Source organism: Salvelinus fontinalis, chromosome 18 (genome assembly GCF_029448725.1).
Source record: "Salvelinus fontinalis isolate EN_2023a chromosome 18, ASM2944872v1, whole genome shotgun sequence".
Classification (NCBI taxonomy): Eukaryota; Metazoa; Chordata; class Actinopteri; order Salmoniformes; family Salmonidae; genus Salvelinus; species Salvelinus fontinalis.
This window is the reverse complement of record NC_074682.1, coordinates 54060399-54074955: the sequence shown is the minus strand read 5'-3', so window position 1 is coordinate 54074955 and position 14557 is coordinate 54060399. Positions and strand designations below refer to the sequence as shown.

The window sequence follows — 14557 nt, the reverse complement described above, 5'->3', positions numbered from 1 at the left end:
CCACCTCCACCTGGCCAGTCTTGACACCACTGCCTGTGACAGCCCCTCCCAGTTCTTCCTGACCCACCTCTCCGAGCCCAGGTACACCCCCAACACTTTAAGCCCTTCACAACCCCACTGCAAACCCCCTGGAAGCAGAGGAGGAGCCCTATCCCCCCATTCCCCACATAACAGAGCTTTGCTCTTTCCCCAGTTTACCTTAGCTGATGAAGCTCCCGCGTACACCTTCAGACTGGTCTCTAGTTCCTGCATATCTTGCCCATCCCTGACCATCACAGAAACATCGTCTGCATATGCTGAGACTGCTATTCCTGTCACCACACCCATGCCTGTCCAGCACACTCCCTGCAATCTCCTGCGTAGCAGTCCTAAAAAAGGCTCAATGGCTAGTGTGTATAGCTGCCCAGATAGAGGGCATCCTTGTCTAATGCCCCGTCTCACCCAGACTGGCCTACTGAGCCCCCCTCCCACCTTAACCATACATGACGCCCCAGCATACAACAGCTTCACACAGGTCACAAAACTCTTCCCAAACCCAAACATCACATTAAACAGATACTCATGATCCACTCTATCAAAGGCCTTCTCTTGATCTAAAGAGACCAGTCCAAAATTCACATTAGAACCTCTCGACAAGTCCAACATGTCCCTAATCAAGAACAAGTTGTCCGTGATTGAGGGTCCCGGTACACAATATGTCTGGTCCTTGTGTATTATAGAGTCCAGATGGGACTTCAGTCTGTTAGAGAGGACCTTGGCAAAAATCTTGTAGTCCGCACAGAGTAATGCCACAGGCCTCCAGTTCTTAAGTTCACACAAGTCCCCTTTTTTTGGCAGAAGAGTCAGAGCCGCCCGACGGCAGCTCATCGGCAACTCTCCTACCCCGATGCACCCACGCAAGACGCAAAAGAAGTCCTGTCCAATTATTCCCCAGAATTTTTTGTAAAACTCCACTGGAAGTCCATCGACCCCAGGTGCACGACCGGGGGACATCTGGGTTACGGCCTCTGCCAGTTCATGTGACAACAGAGGAATGTCCATTTCATCCCTCTGTGCCCGAGAGAGCTTACTGCGAACAAGACCTGAGCACACATAGGATCACACATTTCTGCCCTATACAATTCAGTATAAAACTCCACAGTCCGCTCCCGCATCTCCCCCACCACAGAGGTCACCCGCCCATCAGAGAGCCGTAAACAATGCATACCCTTGGCTTCACTGCTCTGTCTTTCCAAACCAAAGAAGAAGGAGCTGGGAGCATCCATCTCCTTGAGCATGGAGAACCTAGCTCTTACAAGTGCTCCCTTTGCTTTAACCTGGAAAAAACTGCCCAGGTCCCTACGTAATTCGGCTAAATTAGCCTGGAGGCCTACATTGCCTTGCCCCACCATCTCTACCTCCATCTCACTAATACACCGCTCTAGTTCCCCCAATACTCTCTTAGCCTCTGAGGATGAGAGAGCTGTGTACTGTTGACAGAAAAGCCGAATTTGCACTTTCCCCACATCCCACCATTGACCCAGAGACTCATACTCCTCTCTTCGCTGCCCCCACCTTTCCCAAAAAGTCTGGAAACCTGAGCAAAAAGTGGCATCTTGTAAGAGCTTTACATTGAACTTCCAGTAAGATGCCTGCCGGGGCCCTGGTGAAATAGACAGCCGAGCCATGGTTATGTGATGATCCGAAAACCCCACCGGGAGAATGGTAGCGCCCAGCAGCCTATTGCTCTGATTCCTGGACATGTAAAACCTATCAAGTCGGGCTGCACTCACCCTAGCCCCAAAAACCTTCACCCATGTATACTGTCTTGTGTTTGGATGTTTAATTCTCCAAACATCCACTAGGTCAAACTGATTAATGATGTCCCTTAACACCCCCACTGACACTGAATGAGGCTCTTCCCCATTTCTATCTGTTGTAAAATCCATTGTACAGTTCCAGTCACCTCCGATCACCAGCATCTCCTCAGGCGCTACTTGTGAGAGTTCCTGTCTAAGACTCCCAAATAGAACCCCTCTTTCTCTCCCTGTGTTAGGCGCATACACATTTATAAAAACAAAACCCATGCTGTTAATTTCTGCTTTAACAACAAGCAACCTGCCCTTACACACCTCCTTTGAGGAGCAAATTTTTACAGACAGACCCGGTGCAAAAAGGACTGCCACCCCTGCACTAAGATTTGTCCCATGGCTCAACACACTTGCCCCTTTCCACCAGAGCCCCCAATCAACTTCATTCACCACATCACTATGCGTCTCCTGCAGAAACAACACATGTACTTTTTTTTGTTTTACATATTCACCCAACACACTCCTCTTTCCCGCATCTCTGGCGCCATTTATATTGAGCGAGCCTACCCGAAGAGTCTCCATAAGAAGTGGGAGAAAAGCCAGCAGAGAAATAGACCAATAGCAAAGCTCAAAAAGCCCCAGTGTCAGAAAGAAATTAACCATTTAAACAGTGTCTGAAGGGAACCCTTTACGCACTGTTGTGACCCACTTCCTCAACCTAAACCGTTTCCTGGGTGAGAGGACACCATGCCCCTCATTTCTCATAGCATGTTGTACTGATCTTACAAACTTTTTAGGATCAGGAAAAAAAGCCTCAATATTAACTTTTTTCCCCTTAGTCTCATTCAGGAATCTTGTCAGTTCAATCAACGTGTACTTAGACCCCTCTGGTTGACTGGCTGTCAGCTCTGGGCCAATTGAAGAGGAGTCTGAAAAAAATAACTCCTCATCCTCTTCCTCAGACTCACTTTCCTCCTCTTCTCTATCTCCCACCCTGACCACCTGCTCTTTCTCTCTGGTTAGGGCTTCACCCACAGCAACAGGCAACATTTCCATGGTGCCTTTGTCCACACCCTTTTTCCTTTTCCGCTTGACACCCTCCTCCTCCCCCCCTAATCTCTTACACTTCCCCACTATACTCTCCTCATCCACGAGAATAACCTGCCTAGACCCAGTATCATCTACACCACCCTCCATAGCATGACTAGGCCCAGCATCATCTACACCACCCTCCATAGCATAACTAGGGCCAGCCTCAGCTACCCCACCATCCATAGCCTGACTAGACTCAGCCTCTGCTATACCACCATCCATATCCTGCCTAGACCCAGCACCCTTTACACCACCCTCCATAGCATAACTAGGCCCAGCCTCAGCTACCCCACCATCTCTAGCCTGACTAGACCCAGCCTCCACTATCCCACCATCTCTAGCCTGACTAGGCCCAGCCTCTGCTGTCTGCATCTCCTTACCCCCTGCACTTTGACCTCGATTTCCCCCACTGGCGCTTGTACCCTCACCTTGTTTATGGCCTTTATGTGGGCACGCAAAACTCTTGTGCCCCAAATCCCCACATTCAAAACACGGTAGACTATCTGTGCTGGCAAAACCTGCATAGAGCCCCTCCCCATGTCTCACTTTAAAGTGCACATTTAGCTGTTGCTCGTTGTTGTTCAGAAACATAAACACTTGCCTCCGGAACGAAACAACGTGTTTAACGGCATCTGCCTGAAATCCTGCTGACAGTACACGGAAACCGCTAGCAAACTTACCAAAACGGCTCTTTCCTAATTTGATCATCCGTAATAAACGGAGGCAAATTTGCCACTACAACTCTTGTTGAAGGGGTAGAGAGAGGTGAAATTGACACCAACACATCCCTTACAAATATTCCGCTAGCAATTAGCCTACCAACCAAATTAGCCCTTTTCATGAACACAACCACAGCTTTGTTCATTCTAGAAGCAGAATGTATAAACTCAGCTCCTACCTGTTCACCGACCGCGAGCAGAACCTCCTCTACCTTAACTCCGTTCTCAGGAACAGACCTGAATCCATGCTGTATCGACAGCGTCTCCTCCGCGCCCGGCTGAGAAGCCATCGCGCACACCACAACTTCCAAACCCCAGGAAAGTTACTCTGTCCTCTTCCACCCTAACTTTGAAAAAAAACTTTGGATACCGCTAAAACAAAACTTGCATTAACCCTCCACCATAGAAAATAACATTTAAGAAAATAATCAAGAAAGTTAGTTAGGATAGAGCCCTCCACACCAAACACTCAAACTCCAAAAACACCCAGCATGCACTGCGAGAGAGAGAGAGAGAGAGAGAGAGAGAGAGAGAGAGAGAGAGAGAGAGAGAGAGAGAGAGAGAGAGAGAGAGAGAGAGAGAGAGAGAGAGAGAGAGAGAGAGAGAGAGAGAGAGGAGAGAGAGAGAGAGAGAGAGAGAGAGAGAGAGAGAGAGAGAGAGAGAGAGAGGAGAGAGGAGAGAGAGAGAGAGAGAGAGAGAGAGAGAGGAGAAGAGAGAGGGAGAGAGAGAGAGAGAGAGAGAGAGAGAGAGAGAGAGAGAGAGAGAGAGAGAGAGAGAGAGAGAGAGAGAGAGAGAGAGAGAGAGCGGGCGGGATCGACAGACAGACAGAGACAGGGAGAGAGAGACAGACAGAGAGAGAGACAGAGAGAGAGAGAGAGAGAGAGAGGGTGGGTGGGGCGGACAGACAGACAGAGAGAGAGACAGAGAGAGAGAGAGACAGAGAGACAGAAAGAGAGTGACAGAGAGTTAGAGAGAGAGAGAGAGAGAGAGAGAGAGAGAGAGAGAGAGAGCGGGCGGGATCGACAGACAGACAGAGACAGGGAGAGAGAGACAGACAGAGAGAGAGACAGAGAGAGAGAGAAGAGAGAGAGAGTGGGTGGGTGGGGCGGACAGACAGACAGAGAGAGAGACAGAGAGAGAGAGAGACAGAGAGACAGAAAGAGAGTGACAGAGAGTTAGAGAGAGAGAGACAGAGAGTGTGAGAGAGAGAGACAGAGAGTGTGAGAGAGAGACAGAGAGTGTGAGAGAGAGACAGACAGAGAGAGAGACAGAGAGAGAGAGAAAGAGAGAGAGAAAGAGAGAGAGACAGAGACAGAGACAGAGACAGAGACAGAGAGAGAGAGAGAGAGAGACAGAAAGAGCTAGAGTGACAGAGAGCTAGAGAGAGAGAGACAGAGAGAGAGAGACAGAGTGAGAGAGTGCTGCTGTCTCCCACTAGAGGGGTTACAGAAGCACCTAGATCGTCTTCACAGGTTCTGTCAGACCTGGGCTCTGACCGTTAACCTAAAAAAAACTAATATAATGATATTCCAGAAAAGGTCGGGAAATAAGGATGACAAATATAAATTCTATTTGGACACAGTTCTATTAGAACACACCAAAAACTACACATATCTAGGACTAAATATGAGCAACACAGGTAGCTTTCACATGGCTGTGAATGAGCTGAGAGACAAAGCAAGAAGAGCATTCTATGCCATTAAAAGGAACATCAAAATTGAAATTTCAATTAGAATCTGGCTCAAAATTTTTCAATCAGTTATAGAACCAATTGCTCTATATGGCAGTGAAGTATGGGGTCCACTCTCTAATAATGAATTCACCAAATGGGACAAACATCCAACTGAAATATTGCATGCAGAGTTTTGCAAGACTGTATTGCAAGTACAAAGAAAAACTCCAAATAACGCATGTAGGGCAGAATTGGGCCAATACCCCCTCCTCATTCGAATAGAAAAAAGAGCCATCAAATTTTACAACCATCTAAAAACAAGTGACCCTAAAACATTCCATCACACAGCTCTACAATGTCAAGAGATGAAACCAGAGAAGAGTCCCCTCAGCCAGCTGGTTCTGAGGCTCAGTTCTGCAACCCAAACCAACCCCATAGAGCCTCGGGACAGCCCTCAGAAAATCTGGCCCAACCAAATCATCACAAAACAAAAAGACACCACAAAAAATCAAAGTAAACTTCAATGCTATTTGGCTCTAAACAGACAGTACATGGTGGCAGACTATCTGACCACTGTGACATAGAAAACTGAGGAAAACATTGACTAGGTACAGACTCAGTGAGCACCGTCTTGCTATAGAGACCGGTCGTCACAGACAAACCTGGCTGCCCAGAGAGGACAGGCTGTGCTCACTCTGCTCCAGGGGAGAGGTAGAGACAGAGGTGCATTTCCTACTACACTGTGACAAATACTCAGACCTAAGAGCATATTTCTTTCCCAAAATTATAACTCAATACAAAGAATTTGAAACTATAAAAGATGAAGAAAAAAATCAAATATTTATTGGGTGAAAAGCCAAAATGTGCAATTTTGGCAGCCAAATATGTGTCCTCCTGCCACAACCTGAGGGACAGCCAGTGAAAAATGCAAAGTAATATTGATAATATTTCCCATTTAGCTTAGTTTTGTTTTGTCTTTCATACCAGGTCATATGTCTTCTCAAGTCATATTGACACTGGTCTACTACTGTTGCTTTAATTTATTGTTGTCCTGATTAATATTGTTGTTGTAGTTGTTGTTAATGGTAATCCCATGTCCACTACTACTGTTATTATTGCTGTTGGTCCCACCATTTATTTATATATAAATATATATATATTTTGTATATATATACATATATATTTGATTTTTATTTTTCGATATGTATACTTTGACAATGTAAGTAATAACGAACCTACCATGTCAATAAAGTCAATTGAATTGAATTGAGAGAGAGAGAGAGAGAGAGACAGAGAGAGAGAGAGAGAGACAGAGAGAGACAGAGAGAGACAGAGAGAGACAGAGAGAGACAGAGAGAGACAGAGAGAGACAGAGAGAGAGAGAGAGACAGAGAGAGAGAGACAGAGAGAGAGAGACAGAGAGAGAGAGACAGAGAGAGAGAGAGACAGAGACAGAGACAGAGAGAGAGACAGAGAGAGAGAGCATGTCCACTACTACTGTTATTATTGCTGTTGGTCCCAGCATTTATTTATATATAAATATATATATATTTTGTATATATATACATATATATTTTATTTTTATTTTTCGATATGTATACTTTGACAGTGTAAGTAATAACGAACTTACCATGTCAATAAAGTCAATTGAATTGAGAGAGAGAGAGAGAGAGAGAGAGAGAGAGAAAGAAGACAAAGAGAGACAGAAACACTCTTCAACAATTATATCAACAAATTGGCCACTATTCTAGAAAAATACTCAGGCCCTGGTGTTAGTCTCCACAATTCAGAGTTTAAATGTCTACTCTTCACAGATGACCTATTACTGCTGTCACCCACAGCACATGGCCTACAGCAGAGCCTGGACCTGCTAGAGCAGTACTGTCAGACCTGGGCCCTGGCAGTAAACCCCAAAAAGACTAAAATAATGATTTTCCAGAGAAGATCCAGATCTCAGGGAATTAGACCAAAGTTCTCAATTGGTACAAAATATATAGAGCACTGCACACACAACAATTACTTAGGATTAAAAATAAGCTCAACTGGACACCTTAATGAGGCAGTGAATGAACTGAGAGAGAAAGCACACAGGGCATTCTACACCATTAAAAAACAAATTCAAATTGAAAAACCTATTACAATTTGGCTGAAACAAAATGAATATGTCATTGAACCAATTGCACTTCATGGCAGCGAGGTGTGGGGTCCACTTGCAAAACAAGATTCTTTTTTTTTACCTTTATTTAACTAGGCAAGTTAGTTAAGAACACATTTTTATTTTCAATGACAGCCTAGTTCAGGAGCAGAACGACAGATTTGTACCTTGTCAGCTCAGGGATTTGATATGGCAACCTCTCAGGTTGCTAATCCAACGCTCTAACCACTAGGCTACGCTGCCGCCCCATTTCACCCAACGGGACAAACAACCCATTGAAACCCTGCATGCAGAGTTCTGTAAGATTCTCCTACATGTCCAGAGGAAAACTACACATATTGCATGCAGGGCAGAATTAGGCCAATATCCACTAATAATAAAAACTAAAAAAATAGCAATTAAGTTTTGAAAACATCTAAAATACAGTGTCACCCTCTCATATGATTACCAAGCCCTGCAATAACAAGAGTTGAGCAAAGAAAAGAGTTCCCTCGTCCAGCTGGTCCTGGGGCTGAGTTCACTAACCTGTTCTACTAACACACTGAAGCCTCAGTCCCCTCATCCAGCTGGTCCTGGGGCTGAGTTCACTAACCTGTTCTATTAACACACTGAAGCCTCAGTCCCCTCATCCAGCTGGTCCTGGGGCTGAGTTCACTAACCTGTTCTACTAACACACTGAAGCCTCAGTCCCCTCATCCAGCTGGTCCTGGGGCTGAGTTCACAAACCTGTTCTATTAACACACTGAAGCCTCAGTCCCCTCATCCAGCTGGTCCTGGGGCTGAGTTCACTAACCTGTTCTACTAACACACTGAAGCCTCCGTCCCCTCATCCAGCTGGTCCTGGGGCTGAGTTCACTAAACTGTTCTACTAACACACTGAAGCCTCAGTCCCCTCATCCAGCTGGTCCTGAGGCTGAGTTCACAAACCTGTTCTACTAACACACTGAAGCCTCAGTCCCCTCATCCAGCTGGTCCTGGGGCTGAGTTCACAAACCTGTTCTACTAACACACTGAAGCCTCAGTCCCCTCATCCAGCTGGTCCTGAGGCTGAGTTCACAAACCTGTTCTACTAACACACTGAAGCCTCAGGACCAGAATATCCAATCAATCAGAATAATTGTTTATTGTTCATTTCACTTTTGTGTATTATCTAATTCACTTGCATTGGCAATGTAAAATATGTTTCCCATGCTAATAAAGCCTTTTGAATTGAATTTGAAATTAATTTAATTGAGAGAGAGGCAGAAAGACAGATAGCGAAAGAGAGACAGAAAGAGACAGAAAGCAAGAGAGACACAGAAAGAGAGAGACAGAAAGAGAGAGAGAGAGAAAGAGATAACACCAAAATATATACTGCATACATGTACCATACTCACCTTGCCCTTGACCTAACGATACAAAACACCACACATCACAATACCCAAAACCTCACCGCTTCTACAACCGTATATCCAACCCATCTTCCAACAGCTGTACAGACACATCTCCTGAAACACACTTTTATACCAAATACCAAATTGTATACCAAATACTAAACCAAATTCCACCCTCAGGCGCCCAGAGACCATTCCATTAAATAATAATAAAGGTTCTGTTATCCGCTCACCTTTGACCCTGTTCCTCCTTGTTAGCCAAATACCTAACTTTGCCTGAGCAAACAGAATATTCAACAACAGACAATTGGCCTTCTCCTTATTTGAATACCTGTACCCCATTATAAACATCCCAACAGTAAAACCACCCCCAACCTCTCACACAGACATGACGACGTTAAAAACCACCCCCAACCTCTCACACAGACATTACAACAGTAAAACCCACCCCCAACATCTTACACAGACATTACAACAGTAAAACCCATCCCCAACCTCTCACACAGACATTACAACAGTAAAACCCACCCCCAACATCTTACACAGACATTACAACAGTAAACCCACCCCCAACCTCTCACACAGACATTACAACAGTAAAACCACCCCCAACCTCTCACACAGACATTACAACAGTAAAACCACCCCCAACCTCTCACACAGACATTACAACAGTAAAACCACCCCCAACCTCTCACACAGACATTACAACAGTAAAACCACCCCCAACCTCTCACACAGACATTACAACAGTAAAACCACCCCCAACCCCTCACACAGACATCCCAACAGTAAAACCACCCCCAACCTCTCACACAGACATTACAACAGTAAAACCACCCCCAACCCCTCACACAGACATCCCAACAGTAAAACCACCCCTAACCTCTCACACAGACATTCTAACAGTAAAAACCACCCCCAACCTCTTACACAGACATTACAACAGTAAAACCCACCCCCAACCTCTCACACAGACATTCCAACAGAGACATTAATGGCATTAACCCGGCATTAAGTTGCTACAGGGGGTGCTGAGATGTTGGCCGGGGTTGGGGTAGCCAGGTGGAAAGCATGGCCAGCGGTAGAAAAATGCTTGTTGAAATGATCAATTATCGTAGATTTATCGGTGGTGACAATGTTTCCTATCCTCAGTGCAGTGGGCAGCTGGGAGGAGGTGCTCTTATTCTCCATGGACTTTACAGTGTCCCAAAACGTTTTGGAATTAGTGCTACAGTATGCAAATTTCTGTTTGAAATTTCTAACTCACTGAGTATTTTGGTTCCTGACTTCCCTGAAAAGTTGCACATCGTGGGGGCTATTTGATGCTAATGCAGAATGCCACAGGATGTTTTTGTGCTGGACAACGGCAGTTTTTTGAATGGGGCATGCTTATTTAAGATGGAGAGGAAAGCACTTTTACAGAGCAACCAGGCATCCTCTACTGATGGGATGAGGTCAATATCCTTCCAGGATACCCGGGCCAGGTCGATTAGAAAGGCCTGCTTGTTGAAGTGTTTTAGGGAGCGTTTGACAGTGATGAGGGTTGGTCGTTTGACCGTGGACCCATTACGCACACAGGCAATGAGGCAATGATCACTGAGATCCTGGTTGAAGACAGCAGAGGTGTTTTTAGAGGGCAAGTTGGTCAGGATGATATCTATGAGGGTGCCCGTGTTTACGGATTTAGGGTTGTACCTGGTAGGTTCCTTGATAATTTGTGTGAGATTGAGGGCATCTAGCTTAGATTGTAGGACGGCTGGGGTGTTAAGCATGTCCCAGTTTAGGTCACCTAACAGTACAGTAACACCTAACTGTTTCTGGAAAGGTGGATTTTTAAAAGTAGAAGCTCGAATTGTTTGGGCACAGACCTGGATAGTATGACAGAACTCTGCAGGCTATCTCTGCAGTCGATTGCAGCTCCGCCCCCTTTGGGAGTTCTATCTTGTTGGAAAATGTTATAGTTAGGGGTGGACATTTCAGGATTTTTGGTGGCCTTCCTAAGCCAGGATTCAGACATGGCTAGGACATCAGGGTTGGCGGAGTGTGCTAAAGCAGTGAATAAAACAAACTTAGAGAGGAGGCTTCTGATGTTAACATGAATGAAATCAAGGCTTTTACAGTTACAGAAGTCAACCAATGATAACGCCTGGGAAATAGGAGTGGAACCGGGGGCTACAGGGCCTGGGTTAACCTCTACATCACCAGAGGAACAGAGGAGGAGTAGGATAAGGGTACGGCTGAAGGCTATAAGAACTGCCATACCCTTGTCTTGGGCATTCAGAACAGAGAGTAAAAGGAGCAGGTTTCTGGGCACGGTAGAATAGATTCAAGGCATCATGTACAGACAAGGGTATGGTAGGATGTGAATACAGTGGAGGTAAACCAAGGCATTGAGTGACGATGAGAGATGTTTTGCCTCTAGATACACCAATTAAACCAGGTGAGGTCACCGCATGCGTGGGAGGTTGAACAAAAGGGCTAAGGCGTATTGAGCAGGAGTGGAGGCTTTACAGTGAAATAAGACAATAACCACTAACTAAAACAGCAATGGACAAGGCATATTGACATTAGGGAGAGGCATGCGTAGCCGAGTGATCATAGGGTCCAGTGAGTAGCTAGGCGAGCTGGAGACACGGCGATTCAGACAGCTAGCGGGCCGGGGCTAGCAGGCTAGCAGAAGGGACGTCACGACGGAAGAGTCTGTTGAAACCCCCTCGGACGGTTACGTCGGCAGACCAGTCGTGATGGATCGGCGGTGCTCCGTGTAGGAAGTAAAAGGGTCCAGGCAAAATAGGTAGTGTAGCCCAAGAAATTGGCTGATGGACCTCTTCAGCTAACCGGGAGCTGGGCCTAGCACGAGGCTAGCTGTAGGCGAACTGGTGCTTGCTTCAGGACAGAGACGTTAGCCAGGAGTAGCCACTCGGATAGCAGCTAGCTAGCTGCGATGACCCAGGTGAAAAGGTTCAGAGCTTACGGACGAAATCCGGAGATGTGAGGATGTGGTAGAGAAAAAGCAGTCCAATATGCTCTGGGTGGAATCGCGCTGTGCAGACTGGCAGCAATTGACCGAGCTGAGGCTAGCTGATGACCGCTAGCAGTGGCTAACTGACTACTAGCTAGTAGCTAGTTAGCTGGCTAGCATCTGTTGGGTTTTCCGGTTCTAAAGTATAAAAAATAGCAGATCCATACCACATTGGGTGAGGCGGTTTGCAGGAGAGCATGTTGAAATTGAGGTTAAAAATAAAAATATATATATACGAAGAAAAAATATATATTCACGGGACACGACAAGACAAAGACAAAGAGATAAACTCACAGGAGGTCTGCTTTTACACTGAGAACAACCAAATCTAAAACCCACCATACTCTCCGTCCCACATACCTCCTGCCACTGATGTGCCTTCACTCCTTTTAGGCTCCTAATGTTCCTCACCTTAATGCAGAGGTTGTAGAGGGCTTTACCTCCCAACCCTTCAAACTCCCCCAGGCTCGGAGTGTTAAAATCTAACAAGTTCTCCAGACCAACTTGCCAGTCCCCAGTCTCTGCAGTCACCTGCAGTGGCGGAAAACATTGGTGGTCCCTCCCCCTTTAGCCGCTCAAACACCCTCCTTACCGGCTCAGACAGTGCCTCCTGGACCTTCTACAGGAATCTCTCCAGCAGCCTAAGAAACGTTATTCCTGTTTGTTGTGCCAGGACTTCCTGGGTTTTCCACCCCTCTCCCAGCAGTCGCCTAAGTAAACCCGGTGCCATCAGTTGCCTCTGCAGGGTGTCCAACTGAACTGATCTCAAAGGGATGGCTGGGTTGTGGAAGATAGGCTCCTCCCACACCCACAGCCCAGGCTCCACACCCCCTTCTCGTGTGGGCCCTAGCAGCTGCCAGGCCCTCAGCATTGCAGAGTAAACGTCTGAGAGAACTGCTGTACTTTCCCCACATCCCATAATTGACTCAGAGACTCATACTCCTCTCTTTGCTGTCTCCACCTTTCCCAAAAATTATGGAAACCTGAGAAGAAAATAGCATCTTGCAAGAGCTTTACATTAAACTTCCAATAGGATGCCTTCCGAGGCCCTGTTGAAATAGGCAGCCGAGCCATGGTTATATGGTGATCCGAAAACCCCACCGGGATAATGGTAGCACCCACCAGCCTATTACTCTGATTCCTGGACATGTAAAACCGATCAACCGATCTGGCTGCACTCCCCCTGGCCCCAAAGACCTTCACCCATGTACACGGTCTTGTGTTGGGATTACTAGTTATCATACATCCACTCGGTCAAACTGATTAATGATGTCCCTTAACACTCACACTGACCCTGAATGAGGCTCTTCCCCATTTTTGTCTTTGGTAAAATCCATTGTACAGTTCCAGTCCCCTCCGACCACCAGCGTCTGAGGCACCCAAACAGTTCCTGTCTAAGACACCAAAACAGAACCCCCCTCTCTCTCCCTGTGTTAGGCGCATACAAATTCATAAAGACAAAACCCATGTTGATCATTTCTGCTTTTACAACAAGCAGCCTACCCCTACACACCTCCTTTGAGGAGCACATTGCACTAAAATGTGTCCCATGGCTCAACACACTTGCCCCTTTCCACCAGAGCCCCCAATCAACTTCATTCACCACATCACTATGCGTCTCCTGCAGAAACAACACCTGTACTTTCTTTTGTTTTACATATTCACCCAACACACTCCTCTTTCCTGCATCTCTGGCGCCATTTATATAAAGTGAACCTACCCGAAGAGTCTCCATAAGAAGTGGGAGAAAAGCCAGCAGAGAAATAGACCAATAGAAAAGCTCAAAAAGCTCCCAGTGCCAGAAACAAACTATTCATCTAAACGGCGTCTGAAGGTAGACCCATATACACTGTTATGACCCACTTCCTCAACCTAAACCATTTCCTGGGTGAGAGGACACCATGCCCCTCATTTTTCATACCGTGTCGTAGTGATCTTACAAACTTTCTCGGATTAGAAAAAAAAGCCTCAAGATGACATTTTTCCCCTTGGTCTCATTCTGGAACCTTGTCAGTTCCCTCACCGTATACATTGACCCCTCTGCTTGACTGGCTGTCAGCTCCGGACCCATTGAGGAGGAGTCTGAAAAAAAGGCCTCCTCATCATCTTCTTCCTCCTCCTCATCTCCATCTCCCATCCTGACCACCTGCCCGTTCTCTCTAGTCGGGACCTCCCCCCAGCACCAGTGTGGTCAAGGCACGAATGGTATCGTCTGCGTAGAGGTGGATCAGAGAATCACCCGCAGCAAGAGCCTTTGACCACACCAGCCTCTCCCCTCCCAACTTCTTTCTTTTCCCCCTTTTTCCTTTTCCGCTTTGTACCCTCCTCCTCCCCCCTGGTCTCTTACACTTCTCCACTATACTCTCCTCATCCACTAGCATAATCTGACTAGACCCAGCCTCATCTACACCACCCTCCATAGCATGACTAGACTCAGCCTCCGCTACACCACCCTCCATAGCATGACTAGGCTCAGTCTCATCTACACCACCATCTCTAGCATGACTAGGCTCAGCCTCATCTACACCACCATCTATAGCATGACTAGACCCAGTCTCATCTACACCACCATCTATAGTATGACTAGACCCAGCCTCATCTACACCACCATCCATAGCATGACTAGGCCCAGCCTCATCTACACCACAATCTATAAAATGACTAGACCCAGCCTCATTTACACCTCCATCTATAGCATGACTAGACCCAGTCTCATCTACACCACCATCCA

General features: G+C 46.4%; 1 protein-coding gene across 19 annotated transcripts in view; it reads right to left on the bottom strand.

Moving 5' to 3' along the window:
- Window positions 1–14557, bottom strand: part of LOC129815762 (dedicator of cytokinesis protein 3-like) — a 400044-nt gene that overhangs the window by 94313 nt on the left and 291174 nt on the right. The window lies entirely within an intron of this gene.